The following is a 5235-nucleotide window of genomic DNA, read 5'->3' as shown; positions in this document are numbered from 1 at the left end:
CTGTTTCAGATTACTTCAACCTTCATTTGAAGCCTGTTTAAAATAAAATCTCTTTCTGGTTCACTTGGCAGTATTATTTCTCAAGTTTGCCATGACATGAGTTCTTGCACTGGGTCTCAAAAATTGAGGTCCCCACTTGTGCATTAACGAGGCACTGGAAATGTACAGTCCTATCTTGCTGAAGAGGAGTTTTGGAGCAGACAGATCATTCAATCACATATATTTTCCATTTGAGTTGCACAAATAGATGTTCTTACTAATAAGTAGGAAATTGGCATTTACCAAAATCACTTAACTGCCACATAAACTTCAGAAGTAAATGCGTACAAGTTCCCTAACCTATTGTGAATTTCCTCCCACTAAAGACAAAAATTTATGCTATAGGCTTTATATTACAGATTGCTTTGTGGTGGATGTTGATTCTGCTTGCCAAAAATAAGCGTTATGACTCCAACTGTTTTCAGATAGAAATGCCAACAATTAAAGCACTTCAAATCTATTTCTGGCATAAAAACACATACACAAAAGAAAGGACTCAACCAAAAGAACTGTGAAAAATACCTAAGTAATTTGGGACTTGGAGAGAGTCCCAAATATATGTGCTAACAGTAATTTATTAACATATTTCAACTTTCAAACTCTATGGAGGTAAATGCTTATTTTACAAATAGAATTTCTATTTTGCCATTTGATTAAAAGTTGAAAATCAACATAAATATTCAGAATGTGTTTATTAGAGTTCAAGACATTTCTTAGTTACTTGGCCGTGAATTTTTGTTTTTGGTGATTATGTTAAAAGAATATATTGAAAAAATTTGGACTTAATTATAAGAAAGCAGAGGTCTGAGAGGTTCAGATCTAGATGGCAGAGTATAAGGATGTGAAGCACACCTCCCCTGATGAACACATCAAAGATAATCTACATGTGGGACAGTTTTCACTGCAAACTGGCGGAAGGACTCCTGTACACCAAAGCTCTAAGAAAGATACACAGGTAATCAGGTAGGAAGAGAAGGAAAGCAATAGCATTGGAACCTGTGCCACTGCGCGGGGACTCAGAGGAAAAGGGGGAATATGTGGGGAAGTGGGGAACCTACTCTGGGGAGTGAATGGTTGGAGCCACAGATCGGGCCCTTTGGTGCTGGGGTCCTACTTGGAGGAGACAGGTCCCCTCAGCCAGCTGGAGGACTGCCAGGACTAACAGAAGAGCCGTGGAAAGCTGAACTCTCCTGGTAAGGTGCGCACATCCACTGCCGGTTCCTGAAGCAGGACAGAGAGAGGTTCGATGTGGTCACTGCTGGGTCTCCTGCAGCCACCTTGCTGCACCGGCCATCCTGAGCCAAGCCAACGCTCCAGCCCCCTCACATCCCTCCCCAGCACATCACAGGATCTGGAGGAGCCATGACCAGGGGAGAGACGTGACCCGGCCCTCGGGTGGAACCTGGGTGGGAGGGCAGTGCCCGTTGTTAGTGATCTCACAAGCAGCACATCAGAAGGCGCCGAGATCTCTGACGGTGGCCACTCCACCACCACTCATCCCCCAGTACATGCCAAGAGTTGACATGGGCCCTGCCCGTCCTCTGGAGCAATTCTACACAGGGAAGGGGCAGTGGGGGCTGGGGGCAGTGACTGGCGGTGAGGGACAAAGGGGACTTACATGGAGGCTGCATCTAAGCAGAGTGGAGGTAACAACTGTGAGCCTGTAAAGGCAGCACACGGGAGGTAAGTCAGGCCTCCGCGAGCAGAGGGCGTATAGTGAGAACCTGCACAGGCCCCACCTGCTCCAGCACTCCCCGCCCCCCACCCTCCCCTCCCCGGGCAAGGGTCACAATGAGGGGGAGGGGACAGAACCCCAGCTCAGACCCAGCTCTGGGACTCCTGACAGCCCCCAGGGCCTCGGGGCAGTGACAGCCGCCGAGCCAAGGGGAAGTCACGCCCAGCACCACTCTAGCCACTCCATCTCTAGCCCCACCACCCACTGAGGCCATAGCTACAGCAGACCCTGAAGAAAGATGTGACTTACATCCCTGTCTGATCTAGCTCATCCAGCAAAGGTACTGGGCACACCAGTTCTTATGCTCCCACATAAGAACACCCCTTCAAGACCACAGTAGCTAACTTTCACCTAAACCCACAGAGGCAGAGAAGCAAAAATCCAGAGGAACTACTCTCAATTGAAACAGAGCAAGAGAAACCCTCTCAAAACAATGTAACAGAAATAAACAATTTACCAACTAAAGAACACAAAGCATCAGTAATATTTGGGTAATATGAACTGAGTTAGAGGAAAGAACTGATGCACACAGTGAACACTTTAACAAAGTACAGGAAAATAAATACTTGATCAGAAATGAAGAATTCAACACCTGAAATAAGAAACACACTAAAAGAAATGAGCAGCAGATTGACACAGAAGAACGCATAAGTGACCTGGAAATAGAACAGTGGAAATCACCCCACCAGAATATCTTAAAAAAAAAAAAAAAATTTTTTTTAAGTGAAAACAATTTAAGAGCTCTCTGGTATAATGTTAAGCATACCAACATTCACATCGTAAGGGTCCCAGAGAAGACAGAAATAGGAATCAAAAATGTATTTGAGGAAATTATGACTAAAAAGTTCCCCCAAATCAAGAAGGAAACAGATATCCGGGTACAGGAATCACAGAGGGTCCCAAAAAAGATGAACTCAGACCTACATCAAGACATAACAGAATCAAAATAGCAAAAAAGAGTCAAAGTTATAAAGGCAGCAAGAGAGAAAACAAGAGTTGGATACAAGGGAATCCCCACAAGGCTGGCTGCTGGTTTTTCTGCAGAAACTGTAGGCCAGAAGGGAGTGGCATGATACCTTCAAAGTTCTGAAAAAGAAAACTGTAACCTAGATCACTAAACCCAGCAAGATTATCATTTACAATAGAATGAGAGATGAGGCACTTCTCAGATAAGGAAAGACTAAAAGAGTTGATCAACATTAACTGCTGCTAAGTCACTTCAGTTGTGTCCGACTCTGTGTGACCCCATAGACGGCAGCCCACCAGGCTCCCCTGTCCCTGGGATTCTCCAGGCAAAAACACTGGAGTGGGTTAAAAGAAAAGTCACAGGATCTTATCTAAGAGGAAAAGAGGCAAGTATCTACGGGAAAAGGAAATTTCCTTGAGGAAAGGCAAATATACTATAAGGACTGAGGATCAACCACTTAACCATGAAGATTAAAAGACAAAAAAGTATAAAACCAACTACAACTAAATAAAACTTACAGCAAAGCAAACCACTGAAAAAAAAAGTCAGCCTATCAATGGGGAGAAATTATTTGCAAATGTGACTAACAAGTAAATTCCAAAATATATGAACAGCTCATACAATTCAACATTGAAACAACCCAACTTAAAATTGGGCAGAAGACCTGAATTGACGTTTTTTTCGGAAGAAGACAGAGAGATAGCCAACAGGCACATGAGAAGATGCTCAACATCGCCAATCAGAGGCATGTAAATAAATCGAAAGGATAATGAGATAGAACCTCACACCTGTCAGAATGCTTCCCATCAAAAAATCTACAATAATATTGGCAAGGATGTGGAGAAAAGGAAACGCTCATACACCGTTGGTGGGAATGTAGATAGTGCAGTCACTGTGGGAAATTGTATGGATGTTTCTCAAACTAAAATAAAACTACCATATGATGTAGCAGTTCTACTCCTGGTATATATCCAAAAAAGATGAAAAAACTAGTTTGAAAAGATATACACACCCTAGTGTTCGAAGCAGCACTACTTCCAGTCGCCACGATACGGAAGCGACACGAGGAAGTGCCCATCAAGAGACAAATGGAGAAAGAAGAGACGGAATATACATACGATGTTGTACTGTTGTTTAGTCACTAAATCATGTCCATGGCTGTAGCCAGCCAGGCTCCTTTGCCCATGGGCATTCCCAAGCAAAAATATTAGAGTGGATTGCCATTTCCTCCTCCAGAGGATCTTCCCGACCCAGAGACTGAACTGATATCTCCTGAATTGGCAGGCAGATTCTCTACCACTGAGTGACCCGGGAAGCCACCACAACGTCGTATTATTGAAACATAAAAATGAATGAAATTCTGCCGTTTGTCATAATGGAAATGAACCTACAGATTATGCTTAGTGAAATGTTAAGACAGAGGAAGACAGATAGTACATGATATCACTTATATACTGAATCTAAAAAATACTACTAATGGATGTACATAGCAATACAGAAAAGAAACCAGTGACTCCCAGTAGGGTGGAAAAAGGAGCACGTTAGGGGACATGGGATCAAGAGATACAAACTGCTGTGTATAAAATAGATAAGCAAGAAGGATGTGTTGTACAGCACAGGGAAACACAGCCATTATCTTGTAATAACTTTTAATAGAGCATAATCTGTAAAAGCACCGGGTCACTATGTGGGACATCTGAAACTAATATAATATTGTAAGTCAAGTATATTTCAGTAAGAAGAAATTAGAGATCGAAAAGAACTGGGTTTTTAAGATGTTTGTATATAGAACTGTTTCAACCGGAAAGCATAATCTGCACATTTCTAAGAAGCAAACAGAATTAGATTAGTTTCCCATTAGTTAAACTTTATCATCCTAAGACATTTAGCCAACATACAGAGATGAGAAGTTGGCTGTGTGAAGTTCACTTTGACCTTTACATTCCAGCAGAGATGAGACCAGAGGAATCTTGCTGCAAACAACCAAGAAACATATGTGCAAGGTTGGCTCCTCTGTCTTCCTTTGAGGTAATTCCATCCATCTATGCACCCTGAGCACACTCCTTTTCCTGCAGTTAGAATTTGACAGATTCTGCCTTCATTACAAAAACGTGATTTTTCAAGTCACGTTTAAGGCAAAGAGGATGAATTAAGATGAGGGTATGAGGGTTTCCCTGGTGGCTCAGTGGTAAAGAATCTGCCTGCCAATGAAAGAGACATGGGTTCGATCCCTGGAACAGGAAGATTCCACATGCTAAGGAGCAACTAAGCCTGAGAGCCACAACTGCTGAGCCCATGTGCAACAATCACTGAAGCCCGAGTACCCAGAGCCTGTGCTGTGTAACAAGAGAAGCCACCACAATACAAAGCCCTCACACAGCATCTAGAGTAGGCCCGCTCACTGAAACTAGACAAAAGCCCTCCCAGCAGTGAGGACTCAGCATACCCTAAAACAAAATAAATAAACAAAATGATTTTTAAAAGATAGGGGTAT

At 42.9% G+C, this 5235-nt stretch overlaps 1 long non-coding RNA gene across 1 annotated transcript; it reads right to left on the bottom strand.

The window, feature by feature from the left end:
• Positions 1 to 714: 714 nt before the first annotated feature.
• LOC112447560 (uncharacterized) lies at positions 715 to 1832 on the bottom strand. The gene is made up of 2 exons (XR_003035761.2): positions 1658 to 1832; positions 715 to 1260 (listed from the first exon to the last, which is right to left on the bottom strand). It is a non-coding gene; the product is annotated as an uncharacterized lncRNA (long non-coding RNA).
• Between the last annotated feature and the right edge of the window lie 3403 nt (positions 1833 to 5235).

This window comes from Bos taurus, chromosome 7 (assembly GCF_002263795.3).
Source record: "Bos taurus isolate L1 Dominette 01449 registration number 42190680 breed Hereford chromosome 7, ARS-UCD2.0, whole genome shotgun sequence".
Taxonomy (NCBI): domain Eukaryota; kingdom Metazoa; phylum Chordata; class Mammalia; order Artiodactyla; family Bovidae; genus Bos; species Bos taurus.
This window is presented reverse-complemented; position numbering and strand designations above follow the sequence as displayed.